Genomic DNA, 21,911 nt, shown 5'->3' on the forward strand with positions numbered 1-21,911 from the left:
TCATGGTTTAACACATCTGTAGAAGAAACAGTCACACTTTGGCTGCTAGACCTGGAGAGTATGGGTACATATACACTAGCTCATTAGTTTGAGCTAGGTGGGGTAATTAGGGCAAGCGGAGTTGCAAATGAAGGCTGGGATTTAAAGATCCCGGGCTTCATTTGCATGTTCCCGGGTGCCGCCATTTTTAAATCCCCCTTAGTCCGAACTCCGTGCCCGCGGCTAGACGCGGCAAGGAGTAGGTAGTTTGAATTAAACTGCTTCCACGAGGAATAACGATAGTTTGAATTAGGATCTTTAATTCGAACTACCTACTCCGTAGCCGCGGGCACGGAGTTCAGACTAAGGGAGATTTAAAAATGGCAGTGCCCAGAAACATGCAAATGAAGCCTGGGATCTTTAAATCCCGGGCTACATTTGCAACTCCGCTTGCCCTAATTACCCTGCCTTGCTCGAACTAATGAGCTAGTGTAGATGTACCCTATAAGAGGGAGCAATCTAACACTGATGGGGACAAACAGCATATATTCTAACAATGGGGCACAGCCATGGGTCCTCCATTCAACAACACCACTAGAGAAAGAGGACTATCCCATTTTCTGAAGTTGTAGTAAGACTCATTGCTGACCAAACTTCCAAGGGCAGATGAGGCATTATGACTTCCTCCACTACCTCTGGTGGGCTCCCCCTCCTTGCCCTTTTTCCCAAAGCTAGATGCCATAATTTACATCATATATGTTAACACATCTTTCACTAGGCATTCTAAATAAAAGCAGGCAAGTAATTATGGAATATACTGCCATTCATTAAAGCTTTTATATAATAACTGTCATCGCCAAACTGTGGTGTGGATTAGGATTCATCTTTGCACCTGGTGTGGTACCTTTAACCTATGAAAAGGAATGGCATTCTATTAATGTGACATTATTATTTATAGAATTTTGTAAATGAAATAACATTTTCCAGTTGGCAATTTTGAGAAATCCTGTAATTCTTGACACCCTGTAATTTACATTCAGTAATAATGTAATTTAGGCAGGAAGGAACCTTATTCTTTTTATATCCATTATTTATATTTTAACAGCCAAATTTATATCTAGATCTACCTCCATTTCCCTTTGGAACTTCCGAGTTACTCTTTATGTTATATTAAACATTAGACAAAGAGGACAGGTCTAATTAAAAGTTGAAGAAATGTACTGCTGTTAATTGAATTTGTGGTACAGTTACATTTTGCAGACCAATGTTAATCAAAGCTCCGGTTCAGAGTAGACGGAGCTGGGGAATTAAGTTCGCTCTTATATTTCCTTACCTGAAAACGCCAATAAAAAGTGCTCTGTAAAAAGAAAAAAACCCAAACAACAGACAGAACTCAATGCATGGCGAATTTTATGTGCAGCCATTGATGAGCTGGTCCTGCCCACAAGCCCCTCAACGCCGCAGGGCTGGAAAACGCTCCTCCAGAAGGCAATTTTTTTTAAAAGTATTTAAAAGGGGCCAGAGAAAAGAACAAGTTCACCAGCTCAGTTTGCGTCTGGAGAGCAGCAGCCATCGCCTCTCCGGCTCTGCTTCTGGTTAAGGATCTATCTGACTCTTTGACTTTTATTAGCGCCTTTGGCTCCTGCTCACCTCTCGGCCCCATCCCCCACCTCCTGCTTCTCCCTGCCTGTGTCTCTCTTTGTGGTCGGTAAATGCCACACTAGAAATTGCCTGAAGTCCCAGGGGGTGGGGCGAATCAGGTCACCCAGCCGGCTCTATTTCCAGCGCCCAGCTTGCCGCGCTGCTGGGGGGGGTCATCACTTTGCCGGGCCAGAGGACTGATTTGATGTCCTTGATTGTCATTCGCAGGGAACTCCCTCCCAGCCCCCTTGCCCGCTGGGGGGGACAGAGCCTCGCACATCCCTGGGCTGGGCGCTGCCGCCTAAGCAGGTCCACCTATTATTGTTGCAGCCGGATTGGATGGCGGAGGCAGCATCCCCGCCTCTCGGCCAATCAGGCGGCCGGGGCGGTGGGGAGGGGGTGATGGGCTGCCTCGCGCTGGAGGGATTCCTGGAGAAGCTGCAGTGTGGTGATGCTCTACAAGCTGCACAGCCCCCAGTATCTCGCCTCCTCCGCCGCCCAGCCAGCAGCAGCTGAAACTTAACACCCCACGCCAAGCGAGCCCGCTCAGAGCAGGGGGGTGCACAGACTTGCTGGTGGATGTGGGAGGTCTGCCCCCCCCCCCCCCCCGCCCAGCACACCTTTTTGTATCGCAGCCTCCTCCCGGGAGAGACAGAGCGCGCGCGTGTGATTCCTACTAGACAAGGAGGCGAGAGCAGCGAAGGACAAACAGACTCCTGCCCTGGTTGCCAGGTAAGGCAGAGGCTTGAGTGCTTCTGCTGGATCTGCCTGCAATGTTTGCTGTCTTGCAGTGACTTGGATGGTGTGGTTACCGTAGCGGGGGAGGGGTGTTGAGAGGCACAGGGAAAGAGAGGGAGACCCAGGTGGTCCATTGTGTGGGCGGTGATGAGAGCGCACATGTTCCTGGTAACCGATGCTGGAAAACAATTTGTCCGGTGTCTCCTGATTTGGGTTGAATTCTGGCAGACCTCAGCCACCCAGCGTTTCTCCCTCCACAGAGAAGGCTGCTTTCCCGTCAGCTGGAAAGAGGCATGGGAGGGGTGGGATTCTGCAGGGTAAAAGAAACTGGAGGCAAAAAAAAACCCCAAAACAAAAACAAAACTGAACCTAAAGCAATCAAACTGCTTACAAGAGAGTAATCAAATCCTCGAGCTCCTGCTGTCAGAGAGGGAAAGCAGCTTGACTTTACTCGTCTTCCGAGTGGATCTGCCTTTCACTTGACTTCTTCAGCTGGAAATAAATATATGTGTTGATTTTTATAAAAGTGTCTGTCACCTTCTTTTACCCCCTCTTGCATGACTGTTTGACACTGGGGGAAAAGAGTTTCAATAGCAACAACTTGTAACCTCAAGTCACAAAATACAGAAGGAATCCTTCCCAAGATTTGCCTGCACTCTCTGAACAGATAATGTTCTTATTAAGACTTGTTGTTTGAAGCATTGGTGTTGTTCTCAAAGCACTGTTCCCTGGAGGACCTGCTTCTCTGATGGTAGAGGACTAAATTAATCCTCTTTGTATTGAAGGTGTTTTTTTTTACTTAATTAAATGCCGTGGTGCCTGCTTCCCTTTCTTAGAAAAAGCTGACAAATTAATTTTCTTTAGATTTTTTCAAATAATTACACCTCTTTCCTCCTCTCTGTATGCCTCTTTCTCCTTGGTTTCTACTATATTACACTCTATATCATGTAGGCACAGAGAGTGCAAATATGGATTCAAGACTGTTTAAAAGTTAAATGAGTGTTACCTTAGGCACCTCCCACATTACAAAAAGTTTAGGGACTAAAGTCAAAAAGTGGCACAAATGTTTAATATTTTTTCATAAGAAATGGTGATTTTTTTCTTGTTTCAAGTCTTGTCTGAAATCTTTATTTTAAAACTACAAGCTTCTAGCCCTGAGTAGAGTAAGTAAATTAAATATATTCATTGGAATGAGCCTTTATGGCAGTTTTAACAAGTATAATTCAATCATCACTGATACAAGCTGCCTTTTACCATTATTCATCAGACCCAGCTGAGTGATTCCTGTCAGATGGGAAGTGGTAAAGAGAAATCTCTAGGTAAATGTAACTGGAAAGCTTTCCAAGTGGAGTCCTAAATGAGCACAGAAAAGCACTTGGCCACAATCTGCAGACAGATGTTAGAGTACAAATAAATCTTTTTCTTTTGATTGTCAGGGGGAAGACAAGTCTTATTTTTCTTACTTAATATCTATTTGTGAGTGAAGAAGAGGGATCTCTGTGCTTAGATGACTATGACCTTGTATATTTAGTGTAAAATGTTGTATTTCAGTAGTATTTTCCTGTCTTTCAAATGCTGAATTCTCCACACAAATGTCAGCACGGTAATTTTAGACACACATGTGTTGTTGCTCATGAGTAGACCCTCATTCTGGAAACTGCATATTGATCCTCTGAACAGATGTACCCTCCTTTGCCATTCATGTTTCATGTTCATCTTTCTTGTGCATTTTAAAATGTACTTTTTCATCTAGAAGAGTTATTTCTTCTTCAAAACCAGATGCTACCAGCAGTTGTATACCTAAGAGGAGACTTTTCTCCTTGTAGAGTGGCATCCACAGTTACATAATGTAATTGTTTTTGGGGTGATCTCCTATCAATATTTAAAAGCACATTACATATAACCTTCCTGTTGTGTGTGTGTGTGGTTTTTTTTTAAGAAATGGCAGCTTTTGGCTACAATGACCAATGGGCAATACATTTAATTTACCTTTAATGTGGTGTATGTGTAGAGGATGAAATTAATAATGTTAAAATGGTCAGAGAGGAAAAGGATAAAGAAATTCTTTCTATTTCTTCTTATTATTAGTCAGATTAGTATATTCTTGCTTTTATTGGAAAAAATAAAACTTGACCTGGTTTTATGTTTGTGAGACCTTTTTTCCTCCAAGACTAGCAATTGTAGTTCTGCTAGTAGTGTCCAAAAGGAACATAACTCAATATTGTATGTTAGTTGACTGTAATGTAGTTGCTCAAAATTTCAATGTATGTGGTTCATAAATTGAAAAGTATGTAGCTTAAAAACTATATAGCTTTAAAACATAGTGCAGACAACTTGAGTGAGAAGAGATAATTTTAAAAAGAACCACAGGGCAGAGGATAATGACATACTGTAGGAAATTATCACACTAGAGCACTTGCAAAAGCATGAAATGTCCTAGTGTAGCCATTTCATACACACCCAATCTTCTTCCACATTAAGAGCACTTAAGTGAGCCTTATTAATGTTTGATGCAAAAGATGCTAAATCTCTTTTAAAGCATTTTTACTGGAATTTTAAGCATTAGCCCATAGATCAACAGCACTTGTTTGTTTTTCTACACATAATAAGTATAAAAATAGTTGTTTACAACTTATAACGGTAGTATAAATAAAATATAAGACTATTCATATGACATCAGCAATTCCTCTTGACAAGAAATCATGGCTACAGAATATTTGGTTTATAATATAAAACTTTCTTGCACCTTATTCTCAATGTAAACCAAATATGTGGAAAACATTTATTATCTCTTACATAAGCTTGATAGTTTTAAAGATGTAGTAGAGGAAAATATTTGTCAGAGACCTGGAGAAATACACATTTTTTCCAGTTACCATAAAGAAACCATAATCATAAACTCAGTTTTTTCATGATCTTTTGACAGGTTCACAATTGGTATATTGTTACATAGTGCAGGGTCTTGACACAAGTTTTTAGAGCCATTCACCCTTCTGGTCCTGAAAGTTAATTGATGCTGCCTGAGATGAAACCAAAGTTTTTATTTTTCATACTAAATCTAGTCTATCCAGGACTATACAGGATGTTACAGTTTATGACATCCTGGTATATAGAATGTGACTGGTAAATAAAATCAAAATGAAGATTATTATTCATGCTTATGACATTACCTACTGTGTGTGTGAGACACCAAAGTTCACAATAATATTGTTAAGGATAAGCAAAGATTTCTCAATGTTGCCAAATAAAAAATATGGATGCATTATTACTTATAGATTCCATGTTCTTCTCAAATCTGCTTGTGCAATGCGTCATGCATGTTCAATCTTACAAAGAAAAATATCTGACCGCTTTGGGTTACTTTGATCCTCTACAGGATATGTTTGTTTAAAACATGTTTCTGTATCTTAGAAAAGCTTAATTAGAAATACACATAAAGGAAGCTTGCTAACCAACTATCAATTTGTATTTGTATTTACCACTAACATTTACAAAAGATATTTCAGGTTAAAATAAAAGCATTTGGCAAACTGAATAAACAAATCATTATGTTAACAAATATTTTCAGGATCTTTGTGTATGAAAGTCCTCTTCGCGACAATCAGCTTTACTCATACTTGATATACTCCAATCGAAGGGAGAGGATTACAAAATGCTGGAAACAATATTGTATCTTTTACAAAAAATAACAGAGTAGTAGGGAATTCAGCATAAAAAGAGGACATCTGTATAGAGCTTTTAGTGGTTCTTTCGATGAAAGACTAAGAACAGCTAGACACAATGCTAATATGCTGTCTGTCTAAATCTTTCTCTTTACTCAGGATTTATGTGGATTTGAGGAGAGGTTGTTTATATAAACAATGAGTGGAAAAACTTGCCCAGTCAAATAAAATGGAAATCTTTAATTAGACATTTTTGTTTGAAAGAAGAACGCATTTTTTGTATGCAAGACTTAAGGCTGAAAATATAAGCCTAGCTGTGTGAAAACTATTTTTCGAATACTTTTTATCAAGTGTTGAAATCAAAATTGTTTTTATATTAAGCTCTTGTTTATTCAAGGGATTTAATAAGTAGGCTTTCATCAGTTTTATGGATTTTCAGTTTTTTGGTTTATTAAAAAATCCTTACCAAAGAGTTTAGTATTTTCTTACTTTGTTTTTATTTGTCTTTGGGAACTCTCTCAAAATTACATGCATTTCCTTTTCCATGCTAGATGGGAGTGTGGCCTCTCCCTCTTTAAGGACACTCCTTAACATTTGCTAAGTCAAGACATCACTTTCTGTTTCAGCCACTCCTGCAAACAGCCTTGAGGAGAAATGTATGGAAAGAGTAAATAACTAAATGTAGAATAATTGTCGTACTATATAATAAAATACTTAAATAACTAATATGTACAGTTACGTATACTATATATGTGTATATATAGTTCTAACATACATCATCAGCAGAGAATCTCATCCCTGTCTCTTGATGACTTACCCGTTAAGGCAGGGCTACTCAAAATGTGGCTAAAAAGCCGCATGCGGCCCGTAGCCCATTTGTTTTCAGCCTGCGGTTCAGTATGGGTTTACATGGGTTTACAGTCTTCTGTTGATATGTGTTTTAGTAGTTGAATTGCTGGACTGTCATTGCTCATTAAAAGTTCTGGAAATTGGGTAAATATTGCATTTTATGAATATCAGCAGAACTGACTTAAATGGGGCCTGCATGTTGTGTAGTCTTGCCCTAATCTTTGTATTCATGCCCATCGGTGTGAAAGAAGTATATGCATATTCTTATGTATATGCAACAACATTTAAGTTGTGGTCCTCAGCATATGCTGTGAGAATCATTGTGGCCCCGGAGTTTCCAAATTGAGTACCCCTACTTTAAGGGGTAATGGGTCAAGCCCTAACCTGTGACACACTTTTTGATACACTTAGCTCACCTTCCCAGGTGTTGCTTTATTAAAAACAATCAAAGTTTATGACAAGCAGGCCATGTGGCTAAAATCAGTCCTTCTAGGATGACTTCAGGAACAGAAACATCTGGAAAGCCAAGAGGAGGGAAAGAAGTGAGGGTCTTCAATGCAGGTTTGAAACCTGGCTATTGAAGGGCAGGGACAGTAGGTTGAATCACAGTCTGTGGGGAAGAGTGTGCACCTGAAGAACCAAAAGGAGAATATTTTTATGAAGACTTACTAAATTGGACCCCAAGAAGGGGACTATTTATTCTAAGTACTTTGGACTATGAATAACTTAATGGGGAGAGGCCAGAGGGTGCGGGCTGAAATGTGACCATTGCCTATTTGTACCTCTTAGAAATGTAAGTCAGCCCAATGGTCCATCCAATTCAGAACCCTCTCTCTGACAGTGATTAATACCGGATACCTCAGAGTAAGATATACACTCACAGAGAGGCACTGATTTCCTAAGTTTTTGGCCGATGCTGGACCACCGCTCTGCCCCAGACCCTGCCCCTATTCCACTCCTTTCTTCAGCCTCCCCCTTCCTCCACCATCCTCTCCACACACCACTCTGCCTCTTCCTGCCCCTGCTCCTCTCTCGCTCCTCAGTACTTCCTGCATGCTGCTGGGGAAAGAGGAGCATCCTGATTGTCAAGGTTGCCAGTGAGTGCTAAGGAGCACCAGTGCAAGTCGATAGCTCTGCTCATGTAATGGGTAACTAATCAATAGCCCTCCAAAAGGCTTTTCTTCCTAATTCCAAGTGTTTAGTGGTTGATTTATGAAGTTTTTATCCCCTATTCATTTTTGTCCTATCTAATGAAGTTGCTGGTATTATTAACCATTGTCTACTATTTGAATTCTATTAACAAACGTTGGGACACAGGGGAGGTGGCAGAGGGCTGGGAAAAAGATAATTGTGTCAATATTTTAAAAAGGGAAATGGAATAACTTGAGGCCAGAAGCCTGGCATTGTACTTGGGCAAAATCACTGAAAAGTTGATAGGGAATGCAAGCAGTAGAGAATTAAAAGATGCCAATAATTAACTCCAATCAACACGAATTTATGGAAAATAGGTTTTGTCCAACTTGATACTGTTTTTTGGTGAAATTGCATGTTCAGCTGGCATAACATACATAGCCCCCTTAAATTCTGATTTAAAAAGAAAAACAGAACAAACTCAGTATGTGATATCAATGCAATCCCTATTAAATGGTGGAAGAAATGATTATTACAAAAATAGTTATAAATGGGGAACCCTCACCCAAAGGGGGAATTTCTAGTGGAGTCACAGCCCAATGGTGTTCAATATCATTATCGATGTTCTGGAAGAAATTTTGCAAATCACACAAAAATGGAAGTGGTAAATAATGGTGGGAACAAGTCTGTTAAACTAACAGATCTGGATTTGTTTGTGAGATGGAATTATTGGAGCAATATGCACTTTGACAATCAAAGGTAAAGTCATATCTCTGAAAACAAAGAATGTTGATAGTTTTTATAAGTAGAACTGTATCCTGGAAAGGTGTGACTCTGAAAAGGACTTGGGTGGTCTGGTAGATAAGGAACTGAATAGTTCAATGTGTGATTATGTATCTCAGAGGGCATAGGCAATTCTTAGACAGATAAGCAGGGAACTATCTAATAGGAGGAGGTAGTATTATCACTGTCTATGTCATTAGTGAGATTGAAATGGTGCACATTGTTTTCAGCAACAGTGTCCACATTTCAAAAAGAATTTTGACAAACTGGAAAAGAATTGTAAGAGAATAATTTCAGGTTTAGGAAACATGCCTCCAATTGATAGATAAACTAAATACATTGATTACCTTTAGTTTAAGAGGTTAGTAGGTTCATTGATCTTGGGCTACATGGAGAAAAGGTGATAGTTGGAAAGTTCTTTATTGTGCTACAATGAGATGCAATGGTTGTATACTGCAGTTGGACAAACCCAGGATAGACATAAGGCACAGGTTTGCTTTTTTTTTTAATAGTGAGAATAATTAACCAATAGAATAGCTTACATAGGGATTCTTGGTCACTTGAAGTCTTTAAAACAAGACTTGATCTTTCTTTTTTTAAAGAGAAATTAGAGCTCAAATAGTAATGAGCTTTCTGCAGAAATTATTGGGTAAGGTTCGTTGGCTTGGTTATGTAGGAACTCTAACTAGACCATAATGGTTCTTTTGTTATCTGAAAAGATATGCATTTGAGAACCTCTTAACTTGAATTATATCTTGTGGCAGTGAGTGCCACAGACTGAATAATAAATTTGTGTGAAAAAGTAAAATAGTTTTCTTTTATCATTTACCTTTACATTGCAGTGAGTAAATTCCTTATTCTTCTAATATGGGGAACTTGTATTTGACTCTTTCTATCTCTTAGTCTGTTTCCAGTCCAGTCACCTCTCTCTCTTTCAAGATATTTACCCCACATTGGTGAGGGACTTTATCAAAGTATTTTTGAAAATCCAAATAAATATATGGGTGGTTCTTTAGCCTGAATTGTACAAGATTTTAAGACCACTGAATCTACATAGTGAATAAGTCTTGTATTTCTGTAAAATTCTTATATCTAGCACCATTCTTCATGCTAGGCTTTGAAAGGCCAGTGTGGCTACTCCTTCTTTAGTGTACAAACTCATCCCAAAGTGGCCACTACATGGAAGGTCCTCTTCTAAATAAATGACAGTCCTGTGTTATGTGGATGTCATTGTGCTGGACCTCTGAAATAGAAGGAATTTCATTGGGCATGCATTACCTTGGTCCATGTTAACTATCTTATATGCATCACCTTTCATTTCCTCTCTGCTAGGAAATGACCACTAAGCCATAGACTGTGGCCACTGTTTATAAGTGAGTTCTTCATTTTCATTGGACAGCCTTGGTGAATTGGCAAGGAAAGGGTATGGAAGGGGCTTTTCTCTTCTGGGTGTGTCACTGAATTGTAGAAGATGGGAAAATTAGATAGCTCAGGGCTAAGTGAAAAGATGCTTATGGGGGGCATGGGTGGACTATGATGAGTCTTCTAGATTTCTTGATCCTGAAATTTGAAGAAAAAAAAATTTTTATTTGAAGGGTTTAATTTTTTAACTAAACATATACTTGGTAAGCACAGCACCAAAGCTATTGCTTTTGATTTAAATCTACAAGATGATTGCCTTTTTATTCTTCTACACTGCATTTTACCATAGCCGTTTCCTGTGTAATAGTTATCAGGGCGCATCATGAATTTATATCTCTCTTTGATATTTTGAGTACCTGATGGTTAAAGCAGAGATAAAAGGAGAACGTAATTAAGTGACCTTGACAGAGGTTAAATACATCTTCGTGATCTTCAGTTTGCTTAAAACTGTGACCTTTATGTGTATTGCTTTTATTTTTATAAATACTTGCAAAATGGGTTGGAATGAGGTTTTATATATCAATGTGTATTAAAATTTAGTATCAATTAAACATATAGGGTTAAGTGCAGAAGCACTCTAAGAAAAAGCAGCTGGGACCATATAAGCTTCCAGGCATCTAATCTAACTCTATGAACTGTTGCATCTTTCATTTTCAAAATTATATCCATTTTTACTGACATTGACAATGACTTAAATAAATTAAATTTATTACATGATCTTCAAAGGTACCACTTATACATTAGTTAAGATAAGTTATTCTTTATAAATGTGGTAATAAATTCTGTACTTTTAAAGGCAAATAGGTATAGAACACGCAATGAAAATTAGCAGTGTGTAAGAAAATAATGACACTAAATGTTTCTAGCTTGAAATCAGACAGCTGCAAGAAGTTGGAATCTTAAATTGATCACTGTTTACCCAAATGTTGTCAACTGGCTTCCAAAGCAATAAAGCCAAGTATTTACTAAAGGTGATGAATCAGATTCCTGGAGGAATAATTGAGTCTGTGTACGCTGACTGTTTTTGAAGGATTCAAACATGTCCCTAAAGCCAAAATTTATATCTGCCTTTCTGACCAGCTCGTGGACCTCTTTATCTGTCATTGGATTGAAAAATGCACGTATCACCCCTTGGTGAGATGAAAGATAATCAGTACTAGCATAATGAAACACAACAGTGCTTCTCTATTTAAGGCTCCATTGGAATTCCCCTTTTTTAATATCTACATGACTTTGAGTAGTGTATAACTAATCAATTTACATTTTTATTGGGCTGAAATTTGGCTCTAAGCAATGGCTTTTTTATTCAAATAATTTTTTGGTTTTTAAAAAGGCATAAAACAGTTCAGCAGTCTTAAGGGCTCATTTCAGAGATACAAAGGCAAATTCTTTGCTGTAAATTGACTCCACTTACTCCTGTACCCTCTGGTGCTCTTCCTCCAAGATTGCAGTTTCACTACAGTAGACACCTTCCTGAGATGAACTAAGCCATCTCCTCGGAGGAAATTCTTATATACAATTTGCAAAATATTAGCTTTGTAGGTTTCCAAGCAGGTGAAGGAGTGTGAAGTTACAGAGCTCTTCTGCTGATGCATTAAGATAGAAGGAAGAGCTCAACATGATTTTGTAGACCAAGGGTTAGCAACCTTTCAGAGGTGAAGTGCCGAGGTTTGACTTATTCACCTCCATGAACAGGTCTAAGTGCCGGTGTTACTTTTTAAAGTCAATAATAGTCCTACTTACATCAGCTTCTTTAATAAATAAAGATGCAGATCTTACCTTTTGGTGCAGGCGTTGTCAACCTTTCAGAAGTGGCATACCAAGATTTAACTTATTCACAAATCTGGGTGCTGGGGGAAGGAGAGAGAGGGAGAGGTGAAGCAAGAGCAGGCTGATTACGGTGACCTTATTTTCTGAATCAGCTGCAGCTTGAGAGAACGGTTTAATTTAAATTATGAAACAGATTAAGCATTTTAACTTTCTCATGTTAGTTTATAAAACTTCATTTAAATAAAGTAAAATGTTATGTCCAATACAAAAGGCTTCAATGTTTTCTTTATTTATGGCAGGGGTGGGGAACCTTTTTTGGGTCAGGGGGGTCACTGACTCACAGAAAAATCAGTTAGGGACTAACAAGCGAGAAAAAAACTCCTCCAAAACCCCCCAATGCTCACTGATGTGGCACCAACTGAGACACCTCACTCTTCTGGTGCCCCAGCCTCATGGGGTGAGGGGAAAGGAAGAGGAAACTGAGGTTCAGGGCTTCCCATAGACCAGATTTAATTTTCTGGGGTTCCAGAATTAGTGGATTTTATGGACCTCCTTAGGCTCTAGGGTAAGGACAAAAATGAGGGGTACAGTGTGCGAGACAGGGCTGCCAGAAAGTAGGATAGGGATGAGGTGAAGAAGCGGGAGAAGGTGTAAGATCTGGGTGGGGAGTAGGGTGCAGAAGCAGGCTGGAATTAGGGTGTCTGTCCAGGTGGAGGGAGCAGGAGCAAGGGAGGGTGCAGCGTGTGGCCAGGAGAGAGGGTGCAGGAGCAACATGGATGAAGGAGCGGGGTGAGGTGTTTGGCCAGGAAAGAGGGTGCAGAAACAAGGGAGGGTGTCAGAGCAAGCTGGGGGTGACGGGTCTTGGGGGGGGAAGTGAGGGGATTGGAACTGGGGGGCTCCTGGGCATGAGGGAGGACCTTACCTAGCTTCGTGCCCTCTTCTAGCAATGACCACACCATGCTGTCCTGTGGTATTGGGATACCTATGATGTATATGATAACACCATCTGCCAAAATGAGAATAACATGGCTAACATTGAATGAATAAATTTCCCACAAGGTCAGCCAGAAGCCTGGTAAATGGGTATATAGTCATCCAGAATAAATGCAAGGTGCTAGCAATAGCAGCAGTGAGTTGCTCCAAGGACTAGGTAAAGTAACAAGTGCCCTATGGCACATACAGGCAGCCTGAAAAGGAAGCCTGTGCTGATAGGATATTTATTTTGCAAAACAGGCTGCTGTCCCATATTAGTTTGTGCTTGTTCGGGACTTAATGCTTTGCGGCACGCTCCGCTCTGAAGTCCTTGCTTTTGTGCATTTAAATCACATCTTTCTCTTTTTTTAAAAAAGCATAGTTCTATAAAATGTAATTTCCTTTCATAGGAGAAGTTTAATTCTACCTTCTAAATTTTAATTTAGATTTCAAAGCACCAGTGAATAAGCCATGTGAATGATGAAGAAAGTTGCACAAAACAAATCATCCTGTGTCAATCATAATTTAGACAACACGGGTTTCAAAGCCTTAACCGGATATTACTTTTCTTTATATGCCATCTCTACCCCTGTTTTCAAGAGCTCAGCAAATGATTGAGAAGATCAGTTTGAAAATGCATTCCCAGTGGGTTGACAAACATTAAATATAGTAGGCAAGTTTCTTCCCTTTTGCACACAAAGGAACAGTAGGAAAGGATGGTACTAAAATTGTCCCCATCTTCATTTTAAAGTCGTGTGAGTTTATGATGGTGAGGTGCAGTCAGTGGCAGCAGTTCAGAAAGTAAAAATAGTCTATCTTGGAAAGACAGCATTCACTGAGATTGTAGTCTTTTCAGAATAGAGACCATGTTTTAGCTGTGTGTTGATATAGTGCCGAACACAGTAGGAACCTGGTCCTTGACTAGGCACTCTACTTGTTGCTGCAATACAAATACTGTATTAATGTATCCAAGTGCTGTAAAAGTGCTTCCTTTTGTGGTACCTACAGATCAATAAACAGTAGATTGCTGTAACCATATCAACCATGTCCATAGTTATTGTATGGATCCTCCCTTTGCTTTAAAACTCGTGAACAGTCTGTATTTGTTACAGTTATTTGCTAGATATAGTGGCATTGGTAATAATACAAGTTATAATGGGGAATAGATACAGAAGGAAATTGGGATGCTGGATTTATTAACTATAATTAGAAACTAGTTCAGTTTGGTTGCCCAGTATACCAGCTTGCTAGTATAACTGATAAATCTATTTTTTTATATTGGTTTGCTAGCTTCTAGTGTAAACCCAGTGAATTCTTTGCTTTTTAAAGATAACTAATATACATATAGGGCCGGATTCTCAACTGAGATCTGGTTCCATTGCGTAACAGGGAGCACATGAGACATTGGATTTGGGGTATAAATGGCCAGCAAGGAATTTAAATAGACTGTAAATAAACAGTTGGTATCAAGCTGATGAAGCCTGCCCCAACAATTCAACAGCTCCAAGCCTGTTAAATCACCATGAGAGTGCTGTGTGGTGTGCTTCAGGTGGCTCTGAGAGCTCACAAGGTGTGGGAGAGGCTGAAGCGTGGTGTGCTTTGGGTGATGCCGAGGGCTGGCCCTTCTGGGAATGTGGAGTCACCCCTGTCACCTCGCCTACAGCCTGGCAATTCTGCTGACCCCTTCCCCCACTCCAAATTCAGCACTCCTCACTATCTCTGGTGTAGGAAAGGGAGGGGACACATTATGACTCTCCTGAGTCTAGACTCTACTTCCAGAGAATCCATTAGATGCTGTGCACTGGCATAGGTTAGAGTAGCCCGTAGTTGTCATCAGGGCTGGTGCACTGTTTGTGCTGTTATTGCACATGCTGCCCGCACACCTGTCTGTGGATAGCCACCTACGTGGGGATCCTTGTAATAAGAATATCTGACAGCTTCACATCACATTAATAAATGCTTTGTTGAATTAGGGACATATAAATCCCATTTATGGATGGAGGAGGGGAACAGAAGCACAGATTTGAAGTGATTTTATCCAAGGTCATTCTGGAAGTGTGGCAGAATTAAACCCAGATCTCCTGAGTCCCGGGTCATGGTCTTAATCAGAACATCACTGAGAAAAGGAGAATAGGGCCCCAGGCTATAAAGCTAGCACATGAAAGACTCAGCAGCATATAACTAAGTGTTTTTTGTGTGTTTCTTTAAAAAATGGCTCAGATAAAAGCAATCTTATACTTATTTTACTTAGCTGGAATTGAGATTATTATATTTCCTTAAAGTTCATACATACCCTCACCACTGGCAGATGATTTTATTGGAATATCTTGACAGTATAAGGGAGTAGCTAGTTAAAAATAAACCACATTATTCAGAGCTCAGAATGTGTATGCAGTTTTGCCTTATTATAAAGGAACTGATGTGTGTTTGCCAAATCCCTACAGAGCTGTCAAGAAAGAACAAACTTTCTATCCTTGAGCAGGGTTTTGAATGGTAATTAAAACTTTACTATTGGCTCCTTAGAAAGTTGTGAAGAGCTAGTAAAACTTTAAATGAAGACCTAGCACATTGCTTCTGAAAAAATGTTTTCTTTATATATTGAAGGTTATGGGGCAGTAGTTAAAGATGAAAGGCTAGATTTTTTTTTTCTATCCACAAGTGTTTGATAGGTAGACGGTGAAAAGAAGTCTCCTCCTCCCCTCCACACACAAGTCTTATTGTTCTTACACAAGGGCTTTCAGTAACTGATTCCTAAGGCATGCTCCAGTGCATATTGAAGTCCATGGGAAAACTGGATCAAGCCCATCATGTTGAAGAAACCAAGGAGCTCCACACCAACAGCATTGCCTAACATACTACAGTGGGTGAGAATGATGAGGGTGGAACAATGGATTCTCCTTCTCCCTGCAGTCTACAGTATTGGTCTAAGTTGTGACTAAGCAGATATGTTTTGAGCTGTATTATAAAAAGCGTAAGGTATTTTTCTATTATTTGTCTATAGAAACTTGCTCAGAAGATCTGGGTAGCTTGTGACTCCCCCCTTCCCCCCACCCCCTTAGAGTCATGGCATCACAGTTCTTTAAATGGGAACAATATGTGATGTTAAAGCCTCAGGGTGTGAAAACACGTTTTCAATGTAGTGCTGGCAAATATGCAAGGGAAAGGAACTCTGCTATATAAAGATAAAAGAGAAACTGGCATTGTAGAGAATAAGAGATGATATATATATTTTAGGCTTATAAAAGTTTTTTTTGAAAGTCTGAGTGACTGTTGTTTCACAGTGTCGTATATTGCAGAAAGTGTATTTTCAGATCAGTTCTAAAGAGGAGTGTTAAGTTAGAACAGTCTAGGAAGAGAAATTCAATACAGCATGTGAAAAATCAGATCACAGCAAAATGGCCGTCCTTTTTTATATCATTTGCCACTAAAACTTCACTCATTTCCATCCTCCTTCAACCTAATAGCTAAATGTAATGTTTTGGTAGTTAAATGAACATTGATAAGCCAGAAATCAACTAAATATAAATGCAAAATAATGGGTCTAAAAATCTGTCATGTCATCACAGCACAATCAATTTCTCTACAAATATGGAAATTCTCACTCATCTGATTTCACCCCCTTCCCCTCTTTCCCCTCTGTATTTTAATATGCACCCATGTGAAAGAGGTCAATTCTACTTTGACCAGAATATAAACAATGCAAAAGTTGTTGCTAGCAGAGGGGGGGGGAAATATTTTTAAAGCCTGTGCCCAAACACAAGTTAAAATGTTGAGAGGGAATTAAAAGGGCCTTTTAATAAAGGGATATAATTTTTATTTTCTTCATCACCTTATCGGTTTAATATACAGTGAAACGCAATCTTGACAATTTTAGCTTATGTAGTATGTGGGGTGGTTTTTTTTTTGTTAGTTTTTTGGAGGTGGGGTTGCTCTGGGTATTTAATTTAATTTAATAATGAAATCCCAGCTCATCCTCTGAGAGCTATGCACTTGAGGGCATCTTCCGTGCATCCACCTTTTCCTGTGTAACATCTGTAACATTGCTCTCCGACCTTCTCTAGAGCTCATGGAGGAGGGTGCACCTTGTGTCTTCAGTCAATGTTAGAGGACAAATGTTTACTGGAAGACACACAATTGTCCTCTTCTGGCCCTATGGAGAATATCAAGAAAAAAAAATAATACTACCAGGGACTTTGCTATTTTTCTGTGCTTATCTTTGGCTATTATCAAGTGTCTGTTGTAGTCAAAGGGAGTTCTTGATACCACAAGTTCAGAAGAACCATACTACAGGGTACTGTGAGGGAAGAGCAGATCTAGAGGCCCAGAGCTTCTGTGAAGGTGGTCTAGCCTATGATAGATCCCATAGTACCAATGTGGCTTGTTGGTGGAACTTGCAGCCTTTCCCCTCTACCCCACCAGGATGCAAAATCCTGACTCTATGAAACAGTGTGAAGAATAGATCTCTAGTGACATTTCTTCCTCTGGCAATTTCTCCCTTGGATTTCATTCTGGGGGAAAGTGATCTGGTTTGAAATTTGGAATAATCTATACATTAACATTCAATGGCATTTATCAGTTTATAAAAATCATCTGTGAATCTCATTGAACCATTGGTCTGTTTCTTCCATGATGCCTTCTACTGAAGAATCAGCATTGGCTGAAGAACTGATTTCACATAATTACTTGTTTTGTGTTCAAAAAGAGTTGCTGTTTAAAAGAACCTTTATAATGGGAGGATAAATAAAAAACTGCATCTTCTCTGGGCCGTAAAACTGGAGAAATGAGATAAGCAAGTTGCTTTTTTTTTTAATCAGGGAGCTCAAATTTATGCTTTCCCTCTTTATGCTTTCATGATTGAGCTGTTTCCTTCCAGATGGCATCTATGCGTGCAAGGACTGGGATATACATAGCTCAATCTGTTCAGCTGCAGGCCTCTGCCATCAAAGAGCCCTAGGTGCTGGACATGCTAGTCTTTGCAGAGTGATTCAAGAGCCCATCTCTTAGCAAACATTCTCATTGATGATGCTTTTATTACCACCTAAAAAGGCTTTGGAGTGGTTCTTTTCATAGTTGATAATACTGTTACAGGATTCAGCTGATAAGCATTGCAAAATCCAGAGACATCAACCACCTTTCTACAGAGGGTGAATTAATTATCATTTCCAAACATGTTTCTGCTTCCACAGAAGTGTGACCTAGCATTCTGAGTTTGCTGCAGGCCTTGGTTTCTTAACAGCTAACTTCTGTTCATTCTATTGTTGCTAAAATGTTAAGAAATGTAGCGTCCTATTGGAGGAAATGTCAAAGAATGTTTTAAATGGTTGTGAATTTCACCAAGGACTTCTCCCAAAAACCCAAAGGTGTGAGGAGTTGTGATCTGAAAAAAACAAAAAAACTCTCAACATTCTTGGCCACAGAAAGGCTGGTCAATCCTTGCAAAGGACATAAACAAATTTTTACATTTTTAGAACCTTCAGTTTTAGATCCTCACTGTTGATGCCTCGGGCTAGATTATGTCTAACCAGATTGAATATTTCATTTTTTCTTAGTTTTCTTTGCTCCCTCCCTTTCCCCCTCTGGCTTCCTCCCTGCCCCCTCTTGAAATGAATACATGTGCAGTAATAAAATTTGATTGCAAGCCAAATAGAGAAAACACATTTACAATACTGGAAGGCTCAAAAGGTGCCATGTACTTAATCAAAAAATATCTGTCATTAATACAGTAAACAAGGTGATTATGTACCACACTGTTGGCCCGGTGTGTTCATTATTGTGATTCAATGGGTCACTCAAGCTGCTATTTTATGGTTAGAGTGAATTTTTGAGCACTGCTGTTATACTCTCACTAGGAGATTTTAATTTGCAAGTGTGACAGTAGAGTGTAGTCAAGGACTGAAACTGCATTTTAGGACCCTGAAAGTTGCTCTGTGCATATGGACCCTCATACCTACACAGATCTCCATTAAAATCAGTTGGTCCACATGCAAACAAAGAGGTTCACCCACACAAACATCTTTCAGAATTGGGTGCCCAAAGATATTGCTGTCAAATGATTACTGTATGTCGACTCAGTTTATTAAGCAATGGAAACCTTCATCCGTTGTTAGTCATTCTAGTCAAAGTGGTTTTCCTGTGCTTAGAATCATCTCAAGTAACACCCTATCAATATCTTTTGTTTATACAAGAATACTATAGAGACGAATAGAAAATTATATCCTTGTGTAGAATTCTATGAAACATTTCAAAGAGCCCATGGAGAAAACAGTATTCTCTGACGTTTTGTTGGTTACAAATGGCTACTAAACCCCTATTTGCTTAATCACCATTGAACACTATCATTGTTTCTTTATCAGCAAACATTTCAGAAATATGTTTATTCTTCTTAAATCAGAAAAAAAATCCCATAGAGTTCTATTCGTTGTTACATGTAAGACTGACTGAAGCTCTTTGGTCTTAGAATCTTTTTACCTGGAAATTTGTCTGTGTTTAAAAACATACATTCCTGAATCAGAGAGATTTGGTTTGCCATATTATAGCATGCTAAAAATAATAGCTGGGAATGTATAGGTTCAGACAGCTATTATTATGGTAGGTAGCTGCAAAAGAAAGTAGAAGTCCAGTGTGGAAAATATTGTCATTACTCATGTGATCTCAACATTTCTCAGAATGATGAAGGTCATTTTATTGATAGCTAGTATTAAAGAGCCCTTCAGAATTGTATTTCCTGTTCCTTTCATGGTGCTTTGAAGAAATGAAAGAGAATTAAAGGATTGGTACTTCTTACTACCATGACAGAAAAACAACAGGAAAAGCAGTCATTCAAGTCAGTTGATGACGTCAGTGAGTCTTCTGTACATATCCACTTTTTTGTGGTGGTCAGAATTGATTTGTCTATTCTCCTTTTTGTAAAACTAAATATACATCCCTGAATTATCCGCCACTCCCACGTAAAACAACATAATACGTGTCATGTTACAGTGTTTCCCTCCACAACTGTAAGAGTGAGGAGTTTACATTTCCTGTCAAGTGGAGACAAATTATCTTCCAGTTTCCCTACAGCATCAGAAGTAGGGATGTATCATGCCTTTCCATTTAGGTTGTGCTTCACAGCCTTTGCATTAGATATCCTTAGGTCATACTCCCAAGCTCAAGATGTGGTCAGTCTGCTACTAGGATTATTTGGTTTATGAAGTTTTAATTTTTTATTATTTTTTTTTGCTAGAGAAGGAATTATGAAAGATAATTCTGTAGTAAACAGCTTATTGCTTGTACTGCTTGTACTGCTATAGTTTTAGAAAAGTTGAGCAAGATAAGAAATAATCAATGTTAATGTAATAAATTATCTGATTTGATCCAGGCCAGGATAGGCTCTAGTGGCCTGTGAAAAAAGGCTCAGATGAATTTATCTTCTCAGTGTCTTATTGGTAAATGCTGAATACTAAATTACTTTTATTGATAAGACAAGCAATTTTGAGTATCTAACCTTAAATACCTCTAAAAATGACTTATTGTCCACATGTGCTGAGTGCACAGATTGTGGAAATGAGGCCATGCAAAAGCGCCACCCAAATGCAACTGTCAATCACATGTGGCAGAAACTAAAGTACAATCAATTGGATAAAAAACATTATGATAATCTTGATGTAGATGTGGAGACAGTTATTTTACCTGAGTAACGGCTTGATCCATTGTTCAGGAAAAGATTCCCATTGACATTGTAGACACTGATTCAAATATGTAACTTAAAAGAGTAACTGTGCTTTCTAATATGCACAATTGGGGCTTTTTTTTCTGGTTGCTGTTTTGCCTTGACAAGTATTGAGGATCAGATCTCAAATAAGAGGTGGAGAAATTCTGGTTAATCAATGTCAGGCATCAGTTGCCATAGTATCAGTATATTAATGATGTCCAAGTGGTGATCAAGGAGCTGTCACTGTTTGTCTCACCCCACCTTTAAGCAGGAGATGTGAGGCCAGATATTCACTTATAAAAAGGAGCTTAGAAAGATGTACAAATTCTACTTTTCTGTGAAATAAATGTAATTGATTTCCTTTGGTATTTATTTGTGTATTTATTATCTACAGATCACTTAAACAATAGGTACTAGTAGATGGAAAACACACTTTAAAATCTAATATTCTTCCCTAACAGTGAGCTAGTGAATAGTTTTGTCATTATTTGTGTTGGTATCTTGATACATATTTCACTTGATGCTCAGCCATTGTTTTGCATGCACGACACTTTGGGTTTACAAACTTGAATGAAGTTCTGGATCTGCTCAAACACAAACTGCATATGACATGAAATGTTCCTTAATAGGTATTTTTAAAGTACCTTTCATTGCTCAGTCAGATGTTTACAAGATCTCTTAAATGGAAAAGAGACAGCAGCAATTTATTTATTTTTTTTCTTCTGACTCTGGAAACCATAGATATGTACAAATATCTCAACCCTCCAAATCTGGAAAAGATGTTGCAAAATGTAGTTGCGTAATGCTATCTGAAAGGTTGATTTCACCAACTATCTATTATATATAGAAATATATGGAACTTTAGACATATTGTAAGTAAATAAAATATATTTGACTGAAGTTATTAAGTTTGTTTACTATTACACTTACATTACCAAGTAAAACTACTGGCATTTTTAATCCTCTTGATTGTCTCATGGGTGAACTCTGTCCAGCACTGCTATAAATTATATATTTTTAAATTATTACTGTGGTAGCATCTTGGGGCCCCTGTCATGGACCAGGGTTTCAAACTCAAAACAGAATATCAGTACCTACCACAAAGAACGTAAAATTCTAGCACCCATATCTGAAGCTTAATATAATCTGAGGCCAGTTTTAGATTTGGTACAGTACTTAATAATTTGTTGGTCTTATGCAGCCAGCATGCATAAGAATATCTAAATATTAACAAAGCAATGGATGTTTGCTAAATAAAAAAAAGTGAGCTTTGA

General features: G+C 38.7%; 1 protein-coding gene across 2 annotated transcripts in view; it reads left to right on the plus strand.

Moving 5' to 3' along the window:
• The first annotated feature begins 1,754 nt into the window (after window positions 1-1,754).
• SYT1 (synaptotagmin 1) overlaps window positions 1,755-21,911 on the plus strand; it is a 523,899-nt gene continuing 503,742 nt past the window's right edge. Inside the window, exon 1 of one of the 2 annotated variants that reach the window (XM_075932323.2) lies at window positions 1,755-2,352. The gene's annotated coding sequence lies outside the window, so the exon portion shown is untranslated. The remainder of the gene's footprint in view (window positions 2,353-21,911) is intronic. The other variant, XM_075932321.2, reaches the window with a different exon arrangement.

This window comes from Pelodiscus sinensis, chromosome 1, assembly GCF_052426305.1.
Source record: "Pelodiscus sinensis isolate ZL-2025 chromosome 1, ASM5242630v1, whole genome shotgun sequence".
In the NCBI taxonomy this organism is placed as follows: domain Eukaryota; kingdom Metazoa; phylum Chordata; order Testudines; family Trionychidae; genus Pelodiscus; species Pelodiscus sinensis.